Below are 15,896 nucleotides of genomic sequence, written 5' to 3'. Positions count from 1 at the left end.
TTCTTAAATAAATTTTCTGTATTAGGAAGTCATCATAATAATGATTGAAATGTTGTGCTATTGATTTAATATCTACAGTAGAACTGTTTCCTAAATTTCTATGCATCTTAGAGACAGTCAAGCTCCAGCAATTACAAATCATACATAATTAAGGAACTTCTATGGTCAGAAAATATTTGGATGAACGGATAATTAAATTAGCGTGAGAGAGAGATGTCAACAATCTAGCTGTGTTTTAAATCTAAGGCTGGCTGCCTTATGGAGCTTTAAAAGCTCCAAAATTGCACAGGCAATTTCAGTTTCTTACAGCAGGTGGTAGTATGTGCTATTAAAATGAAATATTTACTTCCAAGAAAGACTGCTGCTTAGTTAATAAGAACATGAGTAGAATGGGCAAGAAAATGACTGCTATAAATGTGTTGAAAGCTTGTAGATTAGAAAATTGAGTATTTATTACTTCTTTATTTTTAAAGCTTCCTGCTTCTCTGCTATAGGACTTGCAGCACTAACACCTTGGGGGACAGTTATGGACCAGCCACAGAAATGTTACCCAAAATACCTCAGCCTAATGTGTACAGGGTGCTTTTCATCCATAAGTTCCACAGTCTTTTAATTCCACAGCCTTTTATAAGATACCAACATGAAGCATTTTAGAACAAGATATAAATGGAATTTAGGTAGGTAAATACAAAACGGTGATTCTGATAATCCTCTTTCATTTGCTGCCTAAAACTGGGGTGAGCTGAATCTCCAGTCTCTGCTGCAAAGTCCACTCGAGGCCTGAGACCACTGCTTCTGCACATGTGGAGCTGTGCCTCAACCTTGTCCAAAGCTCAGTTGGATCTAATCCAAAAAATAACTGAATCTAGAACTAGATGCTCCTGCAGCAATATCCCTGGAGCAATATGTGTGTACGCATAATGCATACAGCCAATAAGACTTACAAAAGAAACTGTATTGGTACTTCTAATTTATCCAATCTTTGCTTTTGAAACAGAAAATTCTTGTTACCAGTATTAATCTCTTTTATTTATCTGGAAAGAAGTTGCAGCAAGGTGGTATCGGTCTCACAAGGAACAAGTGATAGGCAAGAGGAAATGACCTGAAGTTGCACCAGGGGGAGTTTAGATTGGATATTAGCAAAAAAATCTTCATCAAAAGAACTGTCAAGCCTGGAGATATTTAAAAGATGTGTGGATGTGGTGCTTAGAAACATGGCCCTGTGTTGGACTAGGTTTATGGTTGGATTCGATAATCTTAAAATAGCTTCTTGTGGTGTTTGGGGTGAACTCATATCTCCATTTTCGTTTTACTTGTAGTCTGCATCCAGAATACGCCAACTTCAGAGAGATGCAGATATTTATCTCCCTACGCCCTCAGGAGAGAACCTCCACAGGACAATGAATTCCTGTCATGGGGACCAAATGTGAGAAACGGGGACTGAAATATCCACTTCCATTATCAGACCTAGTTCTGTATGGATGTGAACATGAGTTTCCCATGTGTGGTATGAGACGCTGTGATTAGCAGGAGCATCCTATGTGTAGTTACTCTGTATTTTCCATTGGATGGGTAAATTCTGACAGCAGTGAATTCTGACGTGAGGGCCAATATGATTAATGAATAATTAGAATCAGTGAGATGACTACGAGCTTCCAGGTTGCAGTTGATTCAGGGTGAAGCTAGCAGCAGGTATGTAGGGCAAGTTTGTCCATAAAATTATAGTTACCATGGCATTTCAAATGCCCGTAAGAGTCATAAAGCAGTAAAGATAGTTGTCACTCAAAAAACACAGCTGTGAACCTGAGTACTTCTGTGAAATTTTGTAGGCTTGTTTTCCATCTCTGAAAGCCTTTTGCCCTTATTTACTACCTTAATACAATAGATCTGAAGGTTGTTTCCCTTGTGATACTCCTTTAGCACAGCATGATCTTTAACTGAGCCATGTTCTTGGAATCCATATAATCATTTGCAAATACACAAAACCAGCAGCTAATTTAAGAAAGTCTTTTTTCTTTTCACAGAAACATCATAATTAAGATTCTGATAATTCTTAAAATATTTTTTTATGTCTACTAGTTCTGTTCAAACGTGGCAAAGGTAGGACCCATAGAACTTTTAGTTGAGTTAATGTCAGGGTACCAGATAATACTTTTCAGGAGCACCTGAGAGAAACAGTTCCTTATAAGCCATCTCCATTCTCATGTGCCGTGGATTTTACACAACTGAAGCATTTTTCCTCAGACAATGTGCTACCGTTGCAAAGCAGAGAAGCATTTTTTGTCTTCTTTCACTTTGGAGACTCGTTTTTAAAACCAAACAAATCCAAACCAACCCTCTATAAATTGCGATCCCCAAAAGAGCAAGATTTCCCTTCACTGAACAGCATCTTAAGAATTTCAGTGTCAGCTTTGGCTGAAGCCGGGCTGTTACTCTGACATCCTTTCATTTTTTACTGACCTACAATAACCCCATCATCACCATACTCCCTTGAGCAAAAGTTGACATTTGTATCAAGCTGTGTTGTGGTATCTTGATTGCAAATACCCACTAGGAATTTAGCTGAAACACTCTTAGCTTGTGCATTGCATAAAATTTCAGTCCTGGAGCACAGTCAGATAAAAGAAACTATAATCAACTGTGAATTATCTGTGGGTGGTTTATCCGGTTGCTGATTAATCACTCCATTAATTGTTGCAAAGACAGTGAGCTAACTCAGTGCAGAGCCAACTCCTGTGAACTGGGCTTCTAAACTCAAGTACAGTGCCGTAGGAATCTTTCTATATGTGCCCAGTAGTCAGTTTTGCACAGTTTGGATCTTGAGTCACTAAATGTCGTGCCATTCAGGAGCTCCTGAACAGCTGCGTGCAAATCCAACCCAGATCCACCCCATCCCCATCCCTCATTCCAATTACTGGCAGCTCTGCAAAGAGTGACACAGAGGCACCAGCGATACTGCGTAAAGCCAGTGCAGATCCAGAGTGGCTGGGGCAGAGGGAGGGTGAATAAGGTCACAGGTAAATGAGAGCTATTCTAGAAAATCATTTTTCAGCAGTCTTGGTAAAAAGAATTTCCATTTCTGGTGCAGAATGAGGGAAGTGGATGGAGCCAACACAGATGCAGTGCTGTGTTTGAACTAGTAAACCTGCGTGAAACCAGAAGCCTGATGCGAGGAAGCCACTGTGAGAGCAATTTAAGGTCCAGCCAGTGATTCAGTGATTATCAGGAATTCCACCTACAGAGAGATTTGGAAGCCTCTGTAGTGTTGCCCAGCACTCTTATGATCTGGGGTGGTTCACCTGCTTGCTTATCCAGCTGTCCTCATCTATTCCATTACCCTGGCTCTCAGACGCATCATGTTTGTCCAAAGGCAACGTGAGTGTCACCAACAGCAGTATGATAACAAGCCTCCTAAAGAGCTCTGAAGGCTGCAAAGTTAAACAAGGAAGACTGAGGCAAAAATATTACAAAAAGTAAACAGTAAAGGTAAGTAAGCTTACACATCAGTTAATTTTGAAGCTTTAACATGAAGATATATTATTTTCTGAAAGATGTGTCTGGTTCCAGCTGAAGGTACAGGCCTGAAGGAAATGGTAGAAGCCTATGGACAAACTAGATTATTATATTTGTTCTTTGTAGTTTAGAAAGTCAATGTGGTGATGCCAGCAATAGAGATAAAGCATGAGGTAGGTTCTGCAAGTCAGATCTATTGATTTACAGGACAGATGAGATCCGGTTTAAGGTTTAAACTTCTGATTTTTCTGTCTAGCTTCCACATAGATATTTATTATGAAGAAATAATTGTAAGGAAGGTGAAAGGCTTTCCAAGCTCTCCCTTTCCAGCCAAAACACTCTGCTATGACAGAGACAGGTAGGTGGCAGTAACAAGTGACTAATACCCAGCTGGATAATTACATCTGCCACAGGCTTATCTCTGAGCACCAAGTGCATCAAAATTAAAAGCAGGGAGTATAAGACAAATGCTAGAGATACTGAATTAAACAGAAGGAAAAAATAGCCTGTATAGAGTCAAAGAAACTCTAGGAGTTCAGATAGATAATGAAGATTTTAACACTGACGGAGACTTTGCTGTGGGAGATGTTTGAGGGAAAATATTCAAGGCCAGAATCTGTGGACAAATTTTGGGCCCCTAAAATCATCATAGAATCGTAGAATGGCCTAAATTGGAAGGGACCTTAGAGATCATCTAATCCAACCTCCCTGCCATGGGCGGGGACCCCTCTCAGCTAGACCAGGCTACTCAAGACTCTGTCCAACCTGGCCTCGAACACCTCAAGGGAGGGGGCAGCCACAACTTCTCTGGACAATTTATTCCAAAGTCTTACCACCCTCATACTGAATAGGTGTGGCAATGTACTGAAAGTAAGCCTGTTTGCCATAATGAGCTGGGTCAAGGTGAGGTACCTAGGCTTTCAAAGCAGAGAGAGAGAGAAGTGCTTTCAGATGTCTGAGCAAGGCACTTGTTCTTCATTGTGTAAAAAGCCAAGGATTTATGTAAAAGTGTTCAGTGCTTCTTATACAAAAAACAATGTCCCTAATTCAGAACTTCACAGCAGGTTTCCCCATTTCATAAAACTCTCTTTGTCTAAATGCAGACAAAAGGGAAAGGAATTCTCCTTTTTGGCACGACTTATGTAATTGCAGTGTGTGAATATGCGAGCAAGTAATTTGAAATAGAGGCTCTCTGTAGCTTAATACCTTTTGAAGTACCTACTCTCATTTTTGTTAAAGTGCTTGAACCACAGGACTACCTGGTATTCCAGGAAGAGGGTCACTGTACATCTCTCCTGTTGAAGGAAGACCATTTTGCTGTGTTGAATGTATAATTTAGGGCCTGCTTTTGTAACCATGGCTATTCTCTCAAAATAGATACCCACTTTTGAAAGGGCATTCCCCACAGTAGATATCAAGTGGGTGAAGATATAGCACTGTAGTCCAAGAAAAACATGCTGGGGTGGGACTGATCTTCAAAAGTTTTAGCACATTTTTTTGATCTTTAGTCCTCTAGCCATGAATAACAAATGCATCTTATAACAAATACATCTTATAAGAAATGCAATAGCAGCTTCTTATCTTAAAAAAAAAAAAAGATGGAAGGGTACACCAGATTCCCCACCAAACTCACAAATATCTATTCTTATCAGTCCTTTCTACCCAGCAGATACAATTAATAAGTCAAAAATACAGCCTGTCTTGGAGACCACTGTTTTAAATGTGTTTCTAAGTAAAAATATTCTGGAAAGTTCTAAAACTGAAGGAAAGTAACTTGCTGAAATCGGAATATTTTATTTTTTAAGGCTCTAACCGACATGTCTTTGCTGACCACAGCCTCTGTGATAAGGTACATAGAAAAGCTTTGCCTTGGGACAGGTACTCCCAGTACAATTGTGTCTTACAAAATCAAACCTAAATCTTAAATTCTGTTCGGGAAGCAATAAGCAACAAATCTTGTGGAAGTGGTTTCACTTGCTCTCATAGGATCCAGTACTCAATATTCCACATCAGCATTGATTTAAGAAGCCAGCTGTCCATCTCAACTGAATCTGTTTGGCGTATTAAGAAGGCTTCCTTTGCTGCTGAGAATTTTAACCCATACAACTAGTAAGGACAAGCAGGCATAGCTGGGCTTTCCAGACCACATGCACCTAATTGATTTTCCTGATAAAATGTTTGTTTCCCATGTTAAGACCTGTCTTGTTAAAAAAACCCAACCAAACAAAAAAACCAAAACAACCAAACACCAAACTGTTATAGAAGGCATATAGAATTTGTTCATCAAATTTTATGCTGTGCTGGAAATGAAGTTGTTTGGGCTACAATATCCTGCTAAGCAAACATAATCTTCCCCAGCACCAAGGTCAGGCTTGTACACAGGGGGAGCTATCTAGCACCAGCTGCAAAAGAACAAAGACTAGCAGGATGGACTCACTGTAAGAGTATATAAAAACAAAAAATAATTGACAAGAACCTAGTGATAAAGGACCATCTGGTGATGAAAGGCCCCTGCGGAATTCGAGGACAAAGATATCTTACGAAATGTGCTGAGAGCAACTAGTTTTTGAACCAAGGTAAAAGTTTATCGTGAGGAAGACCTACAGCCTTCATACCTGAAGACCCCTGCCCAAGACCACCAGGAGGCACTGCGCAGGTGTCAAGAGGAGGAGCAGCCAACCAGCATCTAATGAATATGTAACTTTCTGTGCATATAACCAAGGTATCTGCCCGTGCACGGGTGCAGCTGTGGTATGAGCACTCCTGGTGAGAGCTGCTCCCCGCTGCCCAGCGCTGTTTTGCTTACTCAGCCGCTTGCTAAATTTAATAAATTTTATTAATCACTTAAATTCTAAATTGGCTCCTGGGTTTTATTCCCACATTTTATAACAAAACAAACCAACAAAAAACCCCAGAATGAACAAACCTTCCTCCAGACATAAATAAACAAAAAAACCTACCTGGTAATTTCAGACATGTTAAAGTCAGTGCTATTTGAAACATAATTAAGAAGGACAAAGCAGCTGATGAACTGTGGCTGGGTGCAAGCTGGCACAGAACGCAGGAAACACTTGAACAAGCAAGTAGCTTTACAGACCATAAGCCACAGAAATACCACAGTTTAGGGAGTTTCAGCTGCGGACTTGAACCGAAGCCTTCAGAGTCAGAAGCTGGTGGAGAATAAGGGCAAACTGGAGTGATGTTAACAGTGATAACACAGGTGTCTTAGAGGCATGGTTTAGTTGTTTAGTGACATGGCTCAGTGATGGGCCTGGCATCACTACGTTAACAGATGATCATAAAGGACTTTTCCAACTGAAACGACTCTATGATTCTTGCAGGTTTCTCACCTGTACCAGAGTGGCATACATATATGATCCCTGAGGAAATGGTGTTTGTGCATGCTTAGCTCTAAACCTTTAAGATTCAGTTCTGGTACAGTGTTGTCTATTCATGTAAATCACATACAGAAGAAAGCAACAGTTCTGTTTACCTGCCTTTGAAGGGTCCTGGGCAGTTTACAATAGTCAAAAGGCAAGACATGGAACTGAAAAGAATAATACAGGGAGTGATCACAGCTGTTGCAAAGAAAGCTGAACTTACTTCAACACAAAGGGAATGGAGAGTGGCCTTTGTTTTGGATAAACGTCTGTGTAAGTTGAGTGGATCAACTGGTTTTATAAATTGCCTTCCCTGATTTAATCAGAAGGTGTGAATGCCTTCCTCAGCCAATCAGACCTGCAGTACCTGGACTTTGATTCAAACACAAGGAAATACAGTAAAGAAACATAATTTTCACAAGGGTATTTCATTAATGCTTTTCTTTCAGGATCCTATTGAAACTCTCAGAAGTTTTCATTTACTGTCCAGCCGTCAGTGTAAATTTATTAAGAAAAATTTCTTCTCCCCAGCTTGCTATCGAAGTTTCTTGTATGTATATTATAGTGTGGGAGGTAGATTAGATGCTAATCACATCTAGTAAGACTATGTTCTTGCCAAGAAATAAACAAGATATATTGATCACATTTTAACTGTGCATAGCTATACATATATTGAAATGTCTACAATTATTATTCTGTCAGCATTGGCCTGCAGCAGTCACAGAACTATCCATCACGTAAAATTCAACACAAGAAGTCGTTTTGAATCAGACAATCTCTCAATCATTTCCAATCAAGTGAAGAGTGTTCATAACATCATTTCAAAAATCTTCCTACTATTCCTGCCCTGGCAAAAATAATAATCCATCTTTCACCTTTGGGTGCAATGACAATTGTGAAGAAGAATTGTTTATAGGTTATCAAGGATACTTGAAAGACTGTTCTCCTTCTAAGCCTGTATGACAGTGAAGGAGGCTGAGCTGTTGTCCTTGTACTACATCTTAATATTTTGTAAAATTTATTGGTAGTATTCAAGGCAAGTAAAGATGTCAAATTTACTTTAATTTGTACAGATACATGCCATTCTACTAGCTAGTTTCAGAGGCAGTTAACCAAACATACTGGTTTAGCAATATTTAAAGGACAACCTTATCTTAGCGGGGATATTATTTGCAAGGACAATAGTTAATAGTTTTCAACAAATCTTGAAGAATAGGAACCAGGAACACACACATTTTTTACAAGTTTCTGACCTTGTTTCAAAAGTTATTTGTCAGCTTAATATAATAAACTGCTTTCAAGATTAACATGCCCTTCAGGTGAACACCAAAGATAAAAGAAATGTCTCTTTCAGTTGAAAACTGGATGTGATATATATGTCAAAATTGCTTACACTGCCTCGTATTACAATAATTAATCATTTAGTATTGGTAATATGTGTATCTATGTAAATATAAGTAAAAATAATATGAACATTTATTATTAAATCAAATCCACCTTTAGCCTAGGTTAGTATTACAGGAATATTAATCATCACTAGAATTTGTCATAGTTGTGTGGAAAATTAATGAGCTATATTAAAGCAAATAAATATATCCTTTAAAAACACTAAATTAGAAATTAGATTTTCAAGTAGACAGCTTATTAATTGTGTAATATTATAATTTTAAAAATAATACAGCTTTGCCACATAGGTTCAGCCCTGTAAAATTCTTTCCCAGCCCTATATTTCCTTATACCAGCAATTCTTATACAGTCTCATGGAGAAGTGGTTAAAGGTGTGAAATCTGCTACAGAGGAATAAATGTGGCTTATATCTATTTTTTCCTTCTACGAATATTTATGTTCTTGTATTCTTTACAGTATAGCATGTTCAGGGAATGTTTTAAAGTGGTGTTCATAGATATAATTTAACAACTCTTCCAGGACAAAGGGAACAAGAAAGAATTTCAAATACTCAACAGGTACTGATTCAAATTCAGTAATTTATAATCCTGGTGCCCAGAATGTGAAGTGGACAAACTGAACAGCTGGAGGCTGGTGGTTGAAATTCTGGCACTTATAAAAGTCGGTAGCCCTTGAGTCCAAGATCTAGTGTATTCACAATCCAGGAGAAATCTTCTTTTCCAGAGTGGGAAAAATGGAGAATAAGATGGCAAGTAACATGTGCCCGATGCCTCTGACTGTTTTTAGGCTCTAGTTTGAAGAAAGAAATGCAGGTTTTACATAGAACATGGCAAGCTGCTGACCTCTGTGCTAGCCACTAGTGCTATCCTCCTTCAAGTGCCTGGAAATTTTCCTGAGAGACTCACTGTTCCTGTAAACTCTTGAGCCATTTGGTTACACTTACAAAGGTTTGACTGTCCCATGTGGGAGCAAATGGGCAGAACACAATGCTGGTCTTTCATGTTGGAGGGCCAGTTAGCTCAGCTGGTTGAGCTTGGTACTGATAACACCAAGGTCACGGGTTCGATTCTCATTCAGTCCGCGTGTGTTGCCTGATCTAGTTGAGAGGTGGCATCCCCGCCCATGACAGGGAGGCTGGATTAAATGATCTCTAAGGTCCCTTCCAGCCTAGACCATTCCATGATTCTGTGATTCTATGAAAGAGACCTTGTGATCACATGTCCAGGTAGTAAGAGTTTAGTCTACAGTGGCCAAAACTGGCTGTAGTAGTCTCACAGCAGCTAGACAGAGTTCACAAAAACCAGTATGTTGACAAAAATAGTCTGGCAAAAATGAAAAATACGAACCTTTAAAAAAATTATTATTAAGACACTTTTCAAGAAAAATTCCTGCAATAATAATAAATATAAAAATTTTTTACTTGGTTCTAAACTATAATTGCAGTGATTCGCTTGTGGCTTTCTCTTTTCACTTTTGATCCACCCTTAAAGCTAATAGCTAGCATTTATTTTTAGATTTCTATCTTGAGAAGGTCTAGTTTTGCTTTTTGGGATTTTTATTGATGCTGTCTCTTTAGTTCTGTAGAAGATGATATTTCAGAAGGACAGTAGTGCTTTTTTGTTTATTTAATTAATTCAATGGAACTGATTTGAACCCACCTTCATCTGCATTGGGTTATTCTACCTAAAAGAGATATGACTGTCTTGATCATGCTACATTTAATAGTTTTCTTATATGTTTAATTCTAGATGGTTGAATTAGTTTAGTGATTGTGTATGCACTTCTCGCACCAACTCTATTCACACTCTTCTTCAGCATGATGCTCCAAAGGGCCATGGCAGACCTCGATTAAGATAACAGCATTTACATCCGTTATCGTACCGATGGTAACCTGTTCAGCCTAAGGCAACTGAAGGCCCACACTGAGACCCTAAATCACCTTGTCCGTGAGCTGCTTTTTGCTGATGATGCCGCCCTCGTTGCTCACACAGAAGCAGCTCTGCAGCGCTTAACATCCTGCTTTGCAGAGGCTGCTGAGCTTTTGGGGCTGGAAGTCAGCTTGAAGAAGACAGAAGTTCTTTACCAATCTGCACCTTGGGAAGTCTCCCATCATCCTCACATCACCACAGGCAAATCAGAGCTTAAGTCAGTCCAGCAGTTCAACTACCTAGGAAGTATCATTTCCTCGGATGGTAAGATTGACAAAGAGATAGACAACAGGTTAGCAAAGACATACAGAAAACTTTTGGAAAACTCCACAGAAGAGTCTGGTGCAATAAATACCTGAAGAAAAGTACAAAGATTAGTGTCTGCAGAGCCATTGTACTATCTGCTCTTTTATATGGGTCTGAATTATGGGTCATATACCACCACCACCTGCGACTGCTCGAACGCTTCCATCAGTGTTGCCTCTGTACAATCCTAAACATCCACTGGACTGACTACGTGACTGATGTCACTGTCCTTGAACAGGCAGGGGTCACCAATACTGAGGCCGTGCTGCTGAGGATGAAACTGCGCTGGACAGGGCACGTCTCCAGGATGGAGGATCACCGCCTCCCTAAGGCTGTGCTCTGTGATGAACTCGCCACCGGCTGCCACGACAGAGGAGACCCAAAGAGTAGATACAAGGACCATCTGAAAGAATACCTCAGTGTTGGCCATATTGACTACCATCAGTGGTCCACTCTGGCCTCCAGTCGGGAGACGTGGAGACACACCATCCATAATGCTGCTGCCTCCTTTGAGAACACATGTAGAATTAGTCTCGAGGAGAAAAGACAACGCAGAAAGAACTGTGCCTTGCCAATACCGCCTAAGGAGACTTTCCGTTGTGCCTTTTGCAACCGGACTTGCCTATCCCACATCGGCCTTTTTAGCCATCAGTGCGCTTGTAGCAGGTGTGGGTAGAGCCCTTCCCACATCTTCGTTCGCGAAGCCCAGCCGTGATGATGATCTGTGTGCCTGAGTTAAAACACAAGTCTAAGTTTATGCTGAACCACACTGTTTCTAAGATTTAAGAAGATGGATTCGCTTTCCTCTTCCCTTTGGATCCCAAAATGGCCTTAATGCTCTCACAATACTTTTTCTCTCACATACTTGTCTGCACTTCGTGAGTTTTACTGCTGCAGGAGGGTAGGCAGGTGCCTTTTTCCCTCTAGCCCTTTGCTTTAGTACAAAGAATGGCAGAAGGTGGACTCTCTGGGTTTAGATTTCCCCAGGAAACATTTGAAATCCTACTGCTTATTCCAACTGATTTAACACTTCAACATTTGGGATGCTCTCTAGAACTTTTATGGTTCCTTGGAATTCCAGTGATCTTACTGTTGAAGAGATTCCTCCTTTGTTAGGAATCCAGTACCATGAAGGAAAACCTTGGCAAGGAGCAGTGGAAGGGGAGAGATCTCACCTCAGCAATACATTCTAAAATGTCAACCTAGAATCCCTTCACATTTTAAAGTGATTATTCCTTTTGTACCTCCTTCTGGCAGCCAAAAAGCTGAATGCTGAGTAATTTTTCAATGCAACAGCTAAGATCGAGTTAATAAACTTAAATTCTAAATGGTAATTAAAGGAAAATGCAATGGTAATTAAAGGAAAATGCATGTTTTTCACACGTTGAACAGGAAATTAAGATGACAAATAACGTTTTCCTGGATGGTTACATTCCGATTTTCCAAAATATCACAGTCCATAAAGTTTATTGTGGCTGAAAGTTCTGGTGAACTGTCATTCACTTTCTATGTTGATTTTGATCTGAAGAGCTCTGTTCAGGTGGATCTTGTCAGAAGTTTTGTTTAAAAAAGGTTTTTATGTCAGAAAATCAATATTCATCAAACATAAAATATATATTGCTGGAATGTTTTATTTTTCACAAGAAAAAATCAAATTCACAGGGTGAAATGCAGTTACTAACCAGGAAATTAATCATTTCATTGTCATGGAACACCTCTGGATGCTTGATAAACAGTCCCAAGCCGCTGGTTTTTTTCCAAACTACTAGGCCAATGGCCATTTTGAGGTTAGAGTTGCTTTTTTCCTTGTCTCCTTTATACCTTAGGAACATCTTGAAATCTGGAATTTTTGTCATTGTAGAATGGGAAAGATGTTTTTGAAAGATTTTTCTATCAAAACATATCACAGGCTAGGAAAGCCATTTTCTGCTTTATTCTTTTCTCTGCTGATTCAAACAGCAAGTAATGGAGATTCACCTCAGAATGCATGGCACTTTATGTGTAAGCTTGGATTCTAGGACAACTAGCACTGGTATAAATCAAAAATGTATTTGATGGTAAAGTGTTTGTTGAAATTCGCTGACTTTTAAAGAGGTGCAGTAGAGTCTGTGATCATCCTTCTCTTCATGATCCAAATATCATGTCTCCATTCACATATAGAGATGAGGCTGCAGATTTGTTACTCAGCTTGGCTGTGTGACATATTGCCAAGAGATTTAGACCAGACACTTCTCACAGAAGGGTTGTAGAGTCATTTATTTTATTCTTGTGGGAAGTCAGTTACTCACATTTGAGGAAAAGATACTTTTGTTATAGAGGGCAGCGTGAAAGGCAGCATTTTTGGTCACTTTTTGCTATATCAAATCCTATGAAGGGTTATAAGCAGAAAATTTGTGTACATCAGTAGATAGAGCTCTCGAAGGTGCCCTTCAACTTTCTGCCAGAAAGAGAAAATGAGTAGTTATTTACACGCTGTTTGGTAGCAGAACAAGCTTTGATCAACAGGCAGAACCTCTGAGGATCTGTGTTTGCAAGAGATTACTTAGGAGCCACACTAAATCAGTTCTTTTCCCATACGCTGTATGCCCATATGCTTTCATAGATTTTTCTGGCTGCTACCACTTTCCTCTTCTGGGGAATGTACTTTGGGCCCTCTGGCCTCATGAAGAAAGCAATAACGGAGTAGCACAGTACGGATGCAGGTATCTGCCTGACATTTGCTGGTATAATACAGCTGAGGAGTGGGCCACGGGTGACACAGCTCCACACCAGCCTGGCAGCTCTGCTCAGGGGGTAAGGGAGATTAACGTTTGTGGGGAGCATAGCCATGGATACTGTTTTGCCTTTCTGTTGAGGTTTGATGTGAATGCATGCCACATACTGTCTTTCACCTATTATTTCTCTGAAGCTGAGTGCTACTGCGAACAATCAAATTTCACAAGCCTACTTTAGCAGAATATTAATGAAATTTTTCCAAATCTTTGCACATACATATGCAAGGCAGAAGCTGCTTTTGGTACTCTGAGAGAGATTTCAAACATTTACTTACTGTTGAACTTTATGCATATACGTGCATGTGAAAGGTCAGAGATGGTCGTTCTATCATTTGGGATGAACACCGCTGAATTGAAATGTCACAGCAGCTGTACCTAGCAATTTAAAAGCTTTGGAGTGTTGCAAGCCTGTGGATTCTCCTGCCAAGCAAATAAAATTCGACTCTCTGACTGTACAAATTTACATGATTGCAGATAATATAATTTGCATCATGCTTGCGGAGTTTCTGAGCACCAGTAGAGTGCAGGCAGCTTTTGGAGTTGATTGGAGTTGAGGAGCTTGCTGTGCAGCCCCGGAGCAGGGCAGCAGGCTCTTCATAGCAGACCGTGGAAGGCACCAGTTCAACCTGATGTGCGCACGGCTGATAGATGTTAGCCTTTTTAGACCTTGCAGACATTACAAAGGACCTCTGCAGAAAAAGTCAGGGGATGAAGAGCATGAAGAAAATTAATTTTAAATAATTAATCAAAGGAAAGACAGTGCCTCTGTAAGAAGGACTGTGTTAAAACTAGAGACTGCAGTCCCTTTTTCAAGTGTTTATATCTCGTTGTTTTAGCACCTTCCTTGTTGAGATCAAATGCTGTGTAAACAGAGTGCAGGAACTTGCTGACTCAGGGGAAAGGGGGACTGCTGAAGCAGTTATAGGTGCTCCTTCCCTCTGGAAGCACTTTGCTGACAAATGTGGGAACTGGTTCAAATGGGGATGGGAAGGGTGGATGTGGACACCTTATCAATGGAAATATGAAACTGTCTACTAAAAAAAATAAATCCAAATGTATGAACACTCCATAAAATGAAGTGTGTTGTAATTCTGTGATTGTGTAAGGAGAATGAAATCACAAGGGTAAGAATAAGCAACTTGGATTCCATCTTTTCATCTGAGATTCATCTCGAGATGAAAAGAAATTGAGGTCAATTTATTTAGTGCATGGAGTGAAAGCAAACCATAATGAAACTCATCTCCATATGGAATTACAAACTGCACTCATTACTATTGGTGTAGTCACTAGGCAGTTTTCTTGAACAGTCCTCCAGAAGAGATGATAGCAATAAGGGTCTGTGTAAATTCTGTAGAAATTGTTTTGAAACTTAGGGAATTTAACAATTGGGATAATGCCTGTACGATTTTAAGTGAGGCAACAGGTTTAGAAAGGAGAAAATCTTATCTATCTAATTTAATATAGTTAAAATATTTTATGATTGTCTAATTAAATTCTACAAATATTTTTTTTAGAAGTCTGTGTATTTTACTTCTCCAGTGGAGGCAGATATTATTTGATTAGAGAAAAACAATTATTATTCAAAAATAGGCCGTTGTCGACCTGCCCACTCTTAGTATGCATTCTGCTTAGCAAATATAAAATTAGGTTGTATCCTGTACGTCATCCACCAAGTGGGTGCTTCATGGCATTCGCGAATATCAACATATGTTGTTTAATGACCTGTAGCTGTCTCGATTTCTAGCATAACCGCCTTTTGTATTTTTATGTATTTAGTTGAGAACAAGCACAAAAAATCAATGAAAACTGAAAAGAAGAGATGGTCGGACTCTTGCAGATCTAATATCCCCTTTTTCAACCGTTCCCCTGTCTTGTTTGTTCATGTAATTAGATAGGACATGTAATTAGATAGGACAAAGACTAGTTCTTCTTCTTGCCTTGCACAGTGAAGCTCTGACTTTGGCTGAAGACTTTTGTTGTTTCTAGTAAATAAGTAATGCTTCTGGAAGAAGACAGTTTCCATTCCCCATGACTGCTTTCAGAGGCAGAAGACATAATCTCCCAGCACATAGATTAAAGGTCCTGCAAGGAAACAGATATTGAGAAATTCACCCAGTCTGATCTACCCTCTCAGGCAGGGAAGGGCCATTTCAGAGCTCTCAAACATCACCAAAACTCTGTCAAGCTGACTGCTCCTTTTATTGTTAGTGCTCATCAAAACTTCAGAGAAGATGGGACGGATTTTGAAGTTGCTGATTTCATAAGGGAAGGAGGGGAATAAATTTATAAGTCATTAGAAAGGACTGAATAAAGACAGCTAGCTGAGGAAATTTAGGGATAAAAATGTGAAGAATTTCATATGGTGTTTGTCCTTTAATAATGGTCAGGAAATAACAGACCGAGTGACCCATCTAGTGGATGAGGGGAAGGCTGTGGCTGTGGTCTACCTTGATTTCAGCAAAGCCTTTGACCCAGTTTCCCACAGCATCCTCCTGGAAAAGCTGGCAGCCCACAGCTTGGATGGATGCACCCTTCATTGGGTAAAAATCCGGTTGGATGACTGAGCCCAGAGAGTGGTGGTGAATGGT

Source organism: Apaloderma vittatum, unplaced genomic scaffold (genome assembly GCF_000703405.1).
Source record: "Apaloderma vittatum isolate BGI_N311 unplaced genomic scaffold, ASM70340v1 scaffold19359, whole genome shotgun sequence".
Lineage (NCBI taxonomy): Eukaryota > Metazoa > Chordata > Aves > Trogoniformes > Trogonidae > Apaloderma > Apaloderma vittatum.
The sequence above is the reverse complement of the archived record's forward strand: the minus strand, read 5'-3'. Positions refer to the sequence as shown.